Here is a 13,082-nt window from a genome sequence, read left to right as displayed (position 1 = left end):
CAGGCGATCCACCGGCCTCGGCCTCCTTAAGTGGTAGGATTACAGGCGTGAGCCAGCGCTCCCCGCCTTAGTATCTTAGTTTCTTAATTTTCACCTTGAGGGTACTAATTTCCTGGTTATGTAATTGGAGCTTAATTGACAGTTTGTAATTAGTTAAGCCTGAATTTTGTTTCCTCTAATGTAGTAATTTACCAAAAAAAAAAAAAAAAAATGCATTTGAGTTAGATTTTTTTCAAAGCAGGAATCCAGGGCCTAGATTTCCACCTCAGACTAAATTGCCTGCCACTTAACTATTTTCATACTCCACAGAGGACTGATTTTCCCCTACATTTTTTACAAGTGTTCCAAGCAGAGTCTCCCGTGTATCCCCCAGTTCTCCTTACCTCCAGCCTAACTCTGGCTTGAAATAAAAACGCATAGTAAATTTCCGGTTCTGACAATCTCAAGAACTGAAAATTTAGTATTTTACTTCAAGGAGCTGTCAACTTTCTCTCCCTAATTCACATTATGAACTATTTGTCCTTTAGTGTACGTTTTTCATACTGTATTTTAATTATTTACCGACAACACATTGAAAACATTTTAAAAATTTATTTTCTGTTTTTAAATATTTTCCATGAGAAGAAAGCAAAGAGTAATCTCCTGACACTGTATCGTAAAAAATCTGTGCCTCTTTTCCTTTTATCTTCCTGAGCGCAGAGATCATGTTTTAGGGGTCAATGGTTTTTGGAAACTTTATGGGGTGATGTGTCCTCAGCTACCCTTTAGTTTTTTCCTGGTCCTGTACTGTCTGAATAAACCAAAATACCCACCGTGTCTGTCTGCTAGAGTTAATATTAGCTCTTGGGTCATTTTCTCTTACAGAACAAGCTGAGGTATGGAGTGTAGCCTCAAGGAAGCCGGTGAATGCCCTGGGGCTTAGAGGAATCTGCTGGTGTATTCTTCCTTTGAAAAGCTAACCCTTTAAGACATTAAGTCTCGCTCTGTCGCCCAGGCTGGAGTGCAGTGGCCGGATCTCAGCTCACTGCAAGCTCCGCCTCCCGGGTTCACGCCATTCTCCTGCCTCAGCCTCCCGAGTAGCTGGGACTACAGGCGCCCACCACCTCGCCCGGCTATTTTTTTGTATTTTTTTAGTAGAGACGGGGTTTCACCGTGTTAGCCAGGATGGTCTCGATCTCCTGACCTCGTGATCCACCCGTCTCGGCCTCCCAAAGTGCTGGGATTACAGGCTTGAGCCACCGCGCCCGGCCAAGATTATTTTTATCCAAGCCAGCTTTCATTTCTTGGAGACACATTGCTGGTCAGCGATAAGATGCTGGTATTGAGGGGAAAACAGAAATAATTTCTGCCACCCGGATTCTCTAAGATTTGTGAAAAAAAATCGTATCCCCAAAGACAGAAAAAAACCTGACCTCAGTGAGATAGTACAAGAACTTGCCAAGTAAAATGCATTTGGGGCACTCATTGGGGCGTAATGCAGTGTCTCCTGAGAGGGTGGTCACTGGGCACTTAAGTGAGCAGGATGGAGTGGGAGAATCTCTCCAGGAATTGGATGGTCTGACTTGACATATGAGTCAGACACATTGGTTTTCTAATCAGCACTGCCACTCCTTTGTTTTGTCTCCTTGAAAAGATCTATTCACTTATATTGACTCTTTTAAACTGTAAATTGTAGTTTATTAGTAGAGCTTGAAAGGTAAGAAAATATGTACAAAAACATAAAATAGGCGGGTTTCAAAAAATATCTAATCATATATTCCATTGTTAAAAATTCTCATTTTTTTTTCCCCCAGTGTGAGTTTAGAAATTTTTTCAGGTGTGTTTTTCATTTTTTGAAACAGAGTCTCGTTTTGTTGCCCATGCTGGACTACGGTAGCATGATCTTAGCTCACTGCAGCCTCTGACTGTCAGGTTCAAGCGATTCTCCTGCCTCAGCCTCCTGAGTAGCTGGGATTACAGGTGCACGCCACCATGCCCGGCTAATTTTTGTATTTTTAGTAGAGATGGTGTTTCGCCATGTTGGCCAGGCTGATCTTGAACTCCTGACCTCAGGTAATCCGCCCACTTCGGCCTCCCAAAGTGCTGGGATTATAGGGGTGAGTCACTCAGGTGTGTTTTTATGCCTGGGTGTTTTCAAACAGAATTTCAAGGGTTAGCTTTTAGAGAGCTATCAAGGGAAAGAATAAGGAAAATCTCTCTTCCATTTTGGCTGTAGAAAATGAATACACAAGAAAATGTGTATTCATTCACATTTCACAAGAAATGTGGTGGATAATTGCTGAGTTACATAGATTCATAAAAACATCAGTTCCTCTTATTGCAGGGTAAGTTTCTGTGAGTGAATATCTCTGTTCTATATCTTGTAATCTTGATGTATGAGTTTAATGCTAATTTTTTTTTTTCCTCTGAGACAGAGTCTTGCTCTGTCGCCCAGGCTGGAGTGCAATGGCGCGATCTTGGCTCACAGCAACCTCCGACTCCTGGGTTTAAGCAATTCTTCCTCAGCCTCCAGCATACCTGGGAATACAGGTGCACGCCACCACTCTCAGCTAATTTTTGTATTTTTAGTAGAGACGGGGGCTTCAGCAGGTTGGCCAGGCTGTTTGTTATTGAACTCCTGATCTTGTGATCTGCCCACTTCGGCCTCCCAAAGTGCTGGGATTACAGGTGTGATCTACCACGCCTGGCCAATGCTAAATTTTATAAGATAAAACTTGGTAGGTACCTCCTAGAAGTGTCCCCATATGACTAATTGTTTACTACATGATTCATAATGGAGATAATAAAGTAGTACATTTATTGTCTGAAAGAAATAGATTCTTTTGCTTTTCTTGTTGAGGTATAAAATGTAAGCACTTTAAGTTTTTTTTCTTTTGTATGAGCACTGTGTTTGAGTAATTTTACTGGATTTTTCAAACACTTGGTTTCAAAACCTGAGTGAATAACTCTTACTTGAAAATTAAAACTTGAGCCCAGTGACTTCAAGCTAAAGGCTCATATTGAGCCTGCAAAAGGAGGTTATTAAAGGCCCAGTTAGTTCTTCCTGGGGAGCCTCCCCTGCAGATTTCCTAGCCTGTTCACTCCAGCCATGGAAGAAGCCTTTTATCTGGAGAGAAGCTACAGAGCCCTGGAAAGCTGGGGACCCACAGACAGGTGCAGTTAAGATTAAGATGGAACAAGACCGAAAGGATCTTACTAAAGATAAAGTTGTTTTTGCTTTGAGGCAGTTTCTAAAACAAAGTTAGATTTGTATTAAAAAATTAAGTTCCAAAGGAGTATTGCAACAGGAGAAAGTACCAACTATAAGATCTTTAAAGATCTCAAAGGTTAGGCAGACAAGGGTGGCTTTTCTTCATAGAAAGGAGCAACCAAGATTAGAAACAAAGTGGGAGGGGAATGGCAAATGGAGGGTGAAAAAATCAGATTCTAAGTCGGAGAATGTTTAGCATGTTCTTAGGAGGAGCATATAATGGGGTTGTATGTTGGCTCAGACTGAGGGTAGCTCAAAGCTCAGGAGCTGTGGGAAGGAGATAAACCTAAGTTTGATTACGTAGTATTTTATTTTGATCACTGAAGACAAATTCAGCTGATTTTTCTAAGAGAAGAAGAAAATGGGCAGAGTCTATGTCTGGCTACGTGATAGGTAAGAAAAGAGTGCATCATCTAAGTCATAATGGGATGTGTGTTTCTTTCCATAAACTGTTTCTGGAGCACACAAAAGATGGAGAATTTTATTAATTATAGCCATTTACCAGGATTACTTACGTGCTTCATCTTTCCCCACCTCTTTTCTTTGTCTTACACATTTCTTTCATTTGACTTTTCTTGGGTTGTATCTTTTATAATAATCCAGTCAACATAACTACAGTGTTTTTCTGAGTTCTGTGTATAGCACTGTTAAGTTATTGAACTTGAGCAAGTTTATGGGACTCCTGAATTTTTAAACAGTAGCTCATAATGGGCTCATAATTTGGAAGCATAAATGGGCCCATGGGGTTTGTTACTGGCATCTGTAGTAAGAACAGTATTTTGAGACCAAGCCCTGAATCAGGGTCTGTGCTGACTCTGGGTGGTGTCAGAATTTGAATGTTAGACAAAGAATTGGTGTTGGAGAGTTGCTTGGTATTCAGCAAACTCTATAGCTTTTGTGCCAGAATAAAAATGCCATAAAGGCCTGGCCTGGAATAAAACTCAGAGTGTCTGGGAATGGGAGGCTCTACTCGCCTGTGTACTGGCTGTCACACTGCCCATTGTTTTCTGATTCCAGGTCTCCTCTTAGAGTGAGAGAGGACTGAAAATTGAGAGGAAAGAGAAGCTCTGATGACAGACCTTCTCTTTCCACAGCTGCCACCACAGGATTCCCACCGACTCACAATCATGCCCACTAGACACTGATGTATCCAGACCCCTCTCAGGACAAGGCACCACCCTCAGGAACTTCACAGCATTTTTGATTCTAGCATTTCTTGCAAAAATCCTACAAAAGTGTCTACAAGTCTCCTGGCATATTCCCATTCCCCAGACACTGAATCTGCAGCAGCAACCTGTTTTCCCCACCAATTTAGGGTTCTGGGCCACTTGTTCATAATCTCACGTGCCTGCATGGACCCAGAAATAAATAGCACAAACCGATCTTTCAGCTTACATATTGTACTTACCCCCACCCATAGAGTTTTTTCCTTTCAACTTTTAATTTTAGTTCAGAGGTACACATGTAGGTTTATTACATAAGTAAAATTGTGTCATGAAAGTTTGATGTAGATTATTTTTTCACTGAGGCACTAAGCATAACACCAAATGGGTATTTTTTTTTTATTATTTAATTAAAAAAATTTTTTTTTTGAGATGAAGTTTTGCTGTTGTCCAGGCTGAGGTGCAATGGTGTGATCTCCGTTCACTGCAGCCTCTGCCTCCTGGGTTCAAGTGATTCTCCTGCGTCAGCCTCCCAAGTAGTTGGGATTACAGATGCCTGCCATCACGCCCAGGCTAATTTTTATATTTTTAGTAGAGATGGGGTTTCACCATGTTGGCCAGGCTGGTCTTGAATTCCTGACCTCAGGTGATCTTCCCAACTCGGCCTCCCAAAGTGCTGGTATTACAGGCATGAGCCACTGCGCCCAGCCCAAACGGGTCTTTGTCCTGCCAACCTCAACTAGGCCTGTGTCTATTTTTCTCCCTCTTTGCATCCATGTGTTCTTATTATTTAGCTCTTTTAAAAATGAGATAGTGCATTTAGTTTTCTCTTTCTGCATTAGTTTACTTTTTTTTTTTTTTTTTTGAGGTGGACTCTCGCTGTGTCACTCAGGCTGGAGTGCAGTGGCACGATCTCGCCTCACTGCAACCTCTGCCTCCCAGGTTCAAGCGATTCTTCTGCCTCAGCCTCCCGAGTAACTGAGATTACAGGCATGTGCCACCACGCCTGGCTAATTTTGTATTTTTAGTAGAGCTGAGGTTTCATCATGTTGGTCAGGCTTGTCTCGAACTCTTGACCTCAGGTGATCCACCCGCTTCAGCCTCCCAAAGTGTTGGGATTACAGGTGTGAGCCACTGCGCCCAGCCTGTATTATTACTAATATTATTATTTTTGAGATGAGTCTCGCTCTGTCACCCAGGCTGTAATGCAGTGGCATGATCTTGGCTCACTGCAGCATCTGCCTCCTGGGTTCAAGCAGTTTTCCTGCTTCAGCCTCCCAAGTAGCTGGGATTATAGGCGCGTGCCACGAAGCCTGGCTAATTTTTGTATTTTTAGTAGCAGGGGGTTTCACCATGTTGGCCAGGCTCGTCTTGAACTCCTAACCTCGTGATCCACCAACTCGGCCTCCCAAAGTGCTGGGGCTACAGATGTGAGCCACCGCGCCCAGTCCTATATTTTCATTAGAAAAAATTTTTTTTTTCTATTTTATTTCATGAAGAGACAGGGTCTCATTCTGTCACCCAGGCTGGAGTGCAGTGGCATGATCTTGACTTACTGCAGCCTTAACATTCTGGGATCAAACAGCCCTCCTACCTCAGGCTCCCAGGTATGGGACTACAGGAACACACCACCATGCCCAGCTAATTTTTCTTTTAGTATTTTTTGTAGAAATTGGGTTTCTTTATGTTGTCTTGACTGGTCTCAAACTCCTAATCTCAGGCAATCTGCCTGCCTCAGCCTCCCAAGGTTCTGGGATTACAGGCATGAGCCATCATGCCTGGTCAGTCTGGCCATTTTAATGATACTGATTTTTCTGTCCATGACCATGAAATAGTTTTGTATTTGTGTCATCTTTGACTTCTTTGAGCAGTGTTTTGTAATTGTTGTCCTAGAGGTCTTTCACCTCTCTGGTTAGCTGTATTTCTAGATACCTTCTTTTTGTGGCATTTTTGAATGGAATTGTGTTTTTGATTTGGCTTTTGGCTTGGATGTTGATGTGCAGAGGTGCTACTTATTTCTGCACCTTTGTTTTGTATTTTGAAACTTTGCAGAAGTTGTCGGTTTATAGGGCATTTCTGCCAAGACTATAGGGTTTTCTAGATACTGAATCATGTCATCTGAAAACAGGGATAGTTTGATTTCGTCCCTTCCTGTTTGGGTGAATTTTGTTTCTTTCTCTTGCCTGATTTCTCTAGCCACGACTTCCAATTCTCTGTTGAATAGGAGCAGTGAGAAAAGGCATCCTTATCTTGTGCCAGTTTTCAGAAGGAATGCTTCCAGCTTGTGTCCATTTAGTATGTTGGCTTTGGATTTGTCATAGATAACTCATTTCTATTTTATTTTAGTTTATTTTACTTTAGTTTATTTTACTTTGGTGTGGTGTGGTGTGGTGTGGTTTGGTTTGGTTTGACGGAGTCTCACTGTGTCACCCAGGCTGGAGTGCAGTGGTGCGATCTCGGCTCACTGCAAGCTCCACCTGCCAGGTTCACGACATTCTCCTGCCTCAGCCTCCCGAGGAGCTGGGACTACAGGCGCCCACCACCACGCCCAGCTAATTTTTTTTTTTTTTTTTTTGTATTTTTAGTAGAGATGAGGTTTCACCGTGTTAGCCAGGATGGTCTCAATCTCCTGACCTCGTGATCCACCCACCTCGGCCTCCCAAAGTGCTGGGAATACAAGTATGAGCCCCCGTGCCCGGCCAAATTTGTCATAGATAACTCATTATTTTGAAGTATGTATCTTCAGTGCCTAGTTTGTTGAGAGTTTTATACATGGACAATGTTACATTTTATTGAAAGTTTTTTCTGCATCTATTGAGATAATTTTGTGATTCTTTAGTTCTGTTTATGTGATGAATCAGATTTATTGATTTTTTTTTTTTTTGTATGTTGAACCAACCTTGTATTCCAGCAATAAAGCCTACTTGATTATAGTGGATTAGCTTTTTGATGTGCTGCTGGATTTGGTTTGCCCATATTTTGTTGAGCATTTTGCAGCAATGTTAATCAAGGACATTAGCCTGAAGTTTTCTTCTTTGTTTTATCTCTGCCAGGTTTTGGTGTCAGATTGATGCTGTTATATAAAAAGCTGGGGAGAAGTCCCTTAATTTTTTGTAATAGTTTTAGAAGGCATTGTATCAGCTTTTTTTACACTTGGTAGAATTCAGCTGTGAATTTTCTGGTGTTGGGTTTTTTTAGTTGGTAGCCTATTTACTACTAACTTAATTTTGGAGCTTGTTATTGATCTATTTAGGGCTTCAACTTGTTTAGTCTTGAGAGAATTTATTTGTCTAGAAATTTATCCATTTCCTTTAGATTTTCTATTTTTGTGTATAGAGGTGTCTATAGTAAACTTCAATAGCTATTTGTATTTTTGTGGGGTCAGTGGTAATGTTCCTGCTGTCTTTTTTTTTTTTTTTTTTAAATGAGATGGAGTCTCACTCTGTTGCCCAGGCTGGAGTGCAGTGGCATGATCTTGTCTCTGCAACCTCTGCCTTCGGGGTTTAAGCAATTCTCCTACCTCAGCCTTTCAAGTAGCTGGGATTACAGGTGTATGCCACCACACCTGGCCTAATTTTTGTATTTTTAGTAGAGATGGGGTTTCACCATGTTGGTCAGGCTGGTCTCGAACTCCTGACCTCAGGTGATACACCTGCCTTGGCCTCCCAAAGTGCTGGGATTACAGGCATGAGCCACTGTGCCTGGCCCCTATTGTCCTTTTTCTTTTTTTAGGCGGAATCTCTGTCACCTAGGCTTGAGTGCAGTGGAATGATCTCAGATTACTGCAACTGTCACCTTCCTGGTTTAAGCAATTATGTGCTTAAATCTGCTGTTTACAAAATGAAGGGGGCCAGCCCCTCCACAATCTGTGGGTTCTCGTCAGGTGGGACGCGAGACTGAGAAAAGAAGTAAAATACAGAGACAAAGTATAGAGAAAGAAAAGTGTGCCTAGGGGACTGGTGCTGCTCAGTATAAGGAGGACCCGCATCCTCCCTCCGGCACTGGTCTCTGAGTTCCCTCAGCATTTATTGATCATGATCTCTACCAGATAATGATACGGCAGGACGATAGGGTAACAGTGTAATAGGGTAATAGTGGGGAGAGCCTCTGAACAAAGGTCTCTGTGTCATAAATAAGTTTAAGGAAAGGTGCTGTGCCTTGATGTGCACTCACACAAACATCTCACATCTCAAACATTTCTCATCTTGGTGTAATAAAGAGCAGTATTGCTGCCAGCATGTCTCACCTCCAACCTTAGAATAAAGAGCAGGATTGCTGCCAGCATGTCTCACCTCCAACCTTAGAATAAAGAGCAGGATTGCTGCCAGCTTGTCTCACCACCAGCCCTAAGACAGTTTTCTCCTATCAGTAAATAGAACATACAATTGGATTTTACACCGAGACATTCTATTCCCAGGGACAAGCAGAAGACAGATGCCTTCCTCTTATCTCAACTGCAAAGAGGACTTCCTCTTTTACTAATCCTCCTCAGCACAGACTCTTTGGGTGTCAGGCGGGGGGATGTCAGGCCAGGGGGACGGGTCAGGTCTTTCCCTTCCCACGAGGCCGTATCTCAGGCTATCACATAGGGAAAAACCTTGGACAATACCTGGCTTTCCTAGGCAAAGATCCCTGTGGCCTTCCGCAGTGTGGTGTTTCCCTAGGTACTTGAGATTAAAGAACAACGATGACTTTTAACAAGCATACTGCCTTCAAGCACTTTTTTAACAAAGCACATCCTGCACAGCCCTAAATCCATTAGACCTTAAGTCAGCACAGCACATGTCTCTGGGGGCACAAGGTTAAGGCTAAGGTTACAGATTAGCAACATCTCAAGACAAAAGAATTTCTCTTAGTACAAAACAAAATGGAGTCTCTTATGTCTACTTCTTTCTACATAGACACAGTAACAGTGTGATCTTTCTTTTCCCCACACAAAAGACAGAAAAAACCTGGTCTGTTTTAGGATCTACCTCTTTCCTTAAATGTTCAGTTCCATTATGTCACATTTAAGCATGAGTGACACCATTTTGGTTAGGTTTGTCTGTTTGAACCTAGTGTACAAACTCAGTCCAGAATAATGTCCTCCAATAATTTTGTTTAAAATTGTCTCCCTGTTTGGTCAGAGTGCAACCAAAACTCTGGGCCTTAGTGCCATTCTCAGTTTTCATCCTTTTTGGATTTGTCCTTCCCCTTTTTTTTTTTTTTTTTTTTTTTTTTTTTTGAGACAGTCTCTCTCTGTCGCCCAGGCAACCTCTGCCTCCCGGGTTCAAGTAATTCTCCTGCCTCAGCCTCCAAAGTAGCTGGGACTACAGGCATGTGCCACCTCGCCTGGGTAATCTTTGTATTTTTAGTAGAGATGGGGTTTCAACATGTTGGCCAGGCTGGTTGGTCTTAAACTCCTGACCTCAGGTGATCCACCTGCCTTGGCCTTCCAAAGTGCTAGGATTACAGGTGTGAGCCACGGCACCTGACCCCCTGTTGTCATTTTTAATTGTGCTTATTTGGATCTTCTGTTCTTCATTAATCTTGCTAGTGGTTTATCTTCTTAATTTTTTTCAAAGATTTAACTCCTGGATTACTTGATATTTTCTATGACTTTTCATGTCTAAATCTCCTTCGGTTCAGATCTAGTTTTGGTTATTTCTTATCTGCTGCTAGCTTGGGAGTTGGTTTTCTCTTGCTCGCTTGCTTGATTGATTGATTGATTGAAACAGTCTTGCTGTGTTGCCTAGCCTGGAGTGCAATGGCACAATCTCGGCTCGCAGCAACCTCTGCCTCCCGGGTTCAAGGGATTCTCCTGCCTCAGCCTCCCGAGTAGCTGAGATGACAGGCGAGTGCCACCATGCCCATCTAATTTTTGTATTTTTAGTAGAGACAAGGTTTTACCTCCCAAGCTGGTCTTGAACTCAAGTAATTCGCCTTCCTTGGCCTCCCAAAGTGTTGGGATTACAGGAGTGAGCCACCATACCCGGCCTCATTCATTTATTTATGATGTTAGGTATTTAAATTGATTTCTAAGTTTTTGATGTGAGTAGTTACTGCTGTAAATTTCCTTCTTAACACTGCCTTGGCTGTGTTATAGCGATTCTGGTTTGTGTATCTTTGTTCTTATTTGTTTCAAAGAACTTACTGATTTCTGCTTAATTTTATTATTTATCCAAAAGTCATTCAGGTGAACGTTTTTAAATTTCCATGTAATTGTATAATTTGAAGTGGTTTTCTTTGTATTCAATGATATTTTTGCCAAGCTGTGGCCTAAGTGTGTGTTTGGTATGACTTTGGGAAAATTCAATTTGCTGAGGACTGTTTTATTTCTGCTTGTGTGGTCAATTTTGTATGTGATATGTGGTGATGTGAATGTATACTGTGTTGATTTCACTTGAACAGTTCTATAGGTGCCAGTTAGGACTATTTGGTCAAATGTTGAGTTTAGGTCCTGATATCTTTGTTAATTTTTTGCTCCAGTGATCTGACTAATAGTGTCTGTGGGGTGTTGTAGTCTCCCACTATTATTGTGTCAGAATCCAACTCTCTTCATAGGTCTCTAATTATTCATATGCACTCGTGGATTTTTTTAGAACACCTTTCTGTCGTCTGCTTTTTTCTTTAGTGTGCCCAAGGCTGCTCCTTAGATGCCTAAACCTAGAGTCTACTGAAATTCAGATCTCCAAGAGATCAAGAACCTGTCCAGAGATTTAGCTGTTTTTGTTTTTGGTTTGAGATGGAGTCTCACTCTGACGCCCAGGCTGGAGTGCAGTGGCACGATCTCGGCTCACTGCAACCTCTGCCTCCTGGGTTCAAGCGATTCTCCTGCCTCAGCCTCCCGAGTGGCTGGGATTACAGGCGCACGCCACCACGCCTGGCTAATTTTGTATTTTTAGTAGAGACAGGGCTTCACCGTGATGGCCAGGCTGGTCTCCTGACGTCAAGTGATCTAACAACCTCGGCCTTGTAAAGTGCAGCGATTACAGGCATGAGCTACCGTGCCTGGTCGAGATTTGGCTGTTATGGGAGAAAATATAAATTAGAAATTTATATTTCTATATTACATTAATTTATTATTAATCATTAATAATATTAATAATTACTAACTACTAATTTATATTAGTCTTTATTTTCTTACCTCATAATAAGGGGGGATAGTTTGTTCATCTCTCTTTATTGAAGCATTTTGATTATATGTAGATATTCTCTGCTTTTTTGAAATATACGTAAATCATATTTACAGCTAAAGAAACCTTTTATCATTCTTTCTGTCTCAGGATTGTCTATCTAGGTATCTAGGACCACAGAACCATTGCAGTGTTTTTGCTTTGGCAAAGTTTTTTTTTTTTTTTTTTTTAAGGCAGAGTCTTGCTCTTGTCGCCCAGGCTGGAGTGCAACGGCGTGATCTTAGCTCACTGCAACCTCTGCTTCCCACGTTCACACCATTCTCCTGCCTCAGCCTCCGGAGTAACTGGGACTACAGGCGCCCGCCACCACGCCTGGCTAATTTTTTATTTTTAGTAGAGACGGGACTTCACCGTGTTAGCCAGGATGGTCTCAATCTCCTGACTTTGTGATCCGCCCACCTTGACCTCCCAAAGTGCTGGGATTACAGGCGTGAGCCACCGCGCCTGACCCAAAGGTGTGTTGTTTTTTTTTGGGTTTTTTTTTTTTTCAGTCTCTTAAAGTAGATACAGATTTGTTTAGATTAAAACTGAATTTAAGAGCACACAAAAAGTGGAGCACAAAGATAGGATTAAACTTAGCAATACAGAATGATAAAGACTAAAAGATGCTGAGGAAGTTTCTTTGACAAAAAAACTGATTATCCAATATTTGCAGGCTGAAGTACTTACACTGCAAAAGAAAGAACAGTTCTGTGTATAAACTCAACAGTGGAGTCAGTGGTTATGCTTTGGTTCCTATTTACTACTTCAAAACAATTAGCATAGTTATGTGTAGTGTTTGTAGACAACTTGCCTTCATATGAATTATACAGTCTTGTCTTTTCTTCTTCTTCTTTTTTTTTTTTTTTTTAAGACAGAGTCTTGCTCTGTTGCCCATGCTGGAGTGTAGTGGCATGATCTCAGCTCACTGCAACGTCCAGCTCCTGGGTTCAAGCGATTCTCCCACCTCAGCCTCCTGAGTAGCTGGGGTTACAGGCATGAGCCACTGTGCCCGGCCTAAATTGTATGGTATTTTCTACAATAGTATGAATATAAGACCACAATATTTAGGGTGAATGTCTTAGTCATTTTAATATTAGTCATACTTTTGAAATATAAAGTATTTTAACTAAATTATGGTTACAGAAAATTTTTTAAAATTCTACATTATTACTGGTACATTAAAATTATTTATGCTTAGATGTTTATATCTAGTATCCAAAAAAATTCACTACAAAATTGTTGTGGTAGATATTAGCCTGACATGCATATTAATTTACCCAATAGATGTAGGTAAGCATGATTTCAGTGTCTTTTATTTTACTAAACTTGAATACTGCTATTACAGGACAAATAAACGTGATGGGTAATGTGACCATGCAAGAAATGTAATAGCTTTTCAGTTAGCTATGTTGTAAGCTCAAATATATTTTACTACATAAACAAAGTCAGATTCTGATTCTTCATCAAAAAGTGTTGGTGAAGTCTGGGTGAGGTGGCTCACCTCTTTAATCC

General features: G+C 41.4%; 1 protein-coding gene across 1 annotated transcript in view; it reads left to right on the top strand.

Annotated features, from left to right (window-relative positions):
* Window positions 1-13,082, top strand: part of LOC698907 (uncharacterized) — a 59,807-nt gene that overhangs the window by 23,750 nt on the left and 22,975 nt on the right. The window lies entirely within an intron of this gene.

This window comes from Macaca mulatta, chromosome 19 (genome assembly GCF_049350105.2).
Source record: "Macaca mulatta isolate MMU2019108-1 chromosome 19, T2T-MMU8v2.0, whole genome shotgun sequence".
Classification (NCBI taxonomy): domain Eukaryota; kingdom Metazoa; phylum Chordata; class Mammalia; order Primates; family Cercopithecidae; genus Macaca; species Macaca mulatta.
Note: the sequence above shows the minus strand (reverse complement) of the source record. Positions and strands in the feature narration are given on the sequence as shown.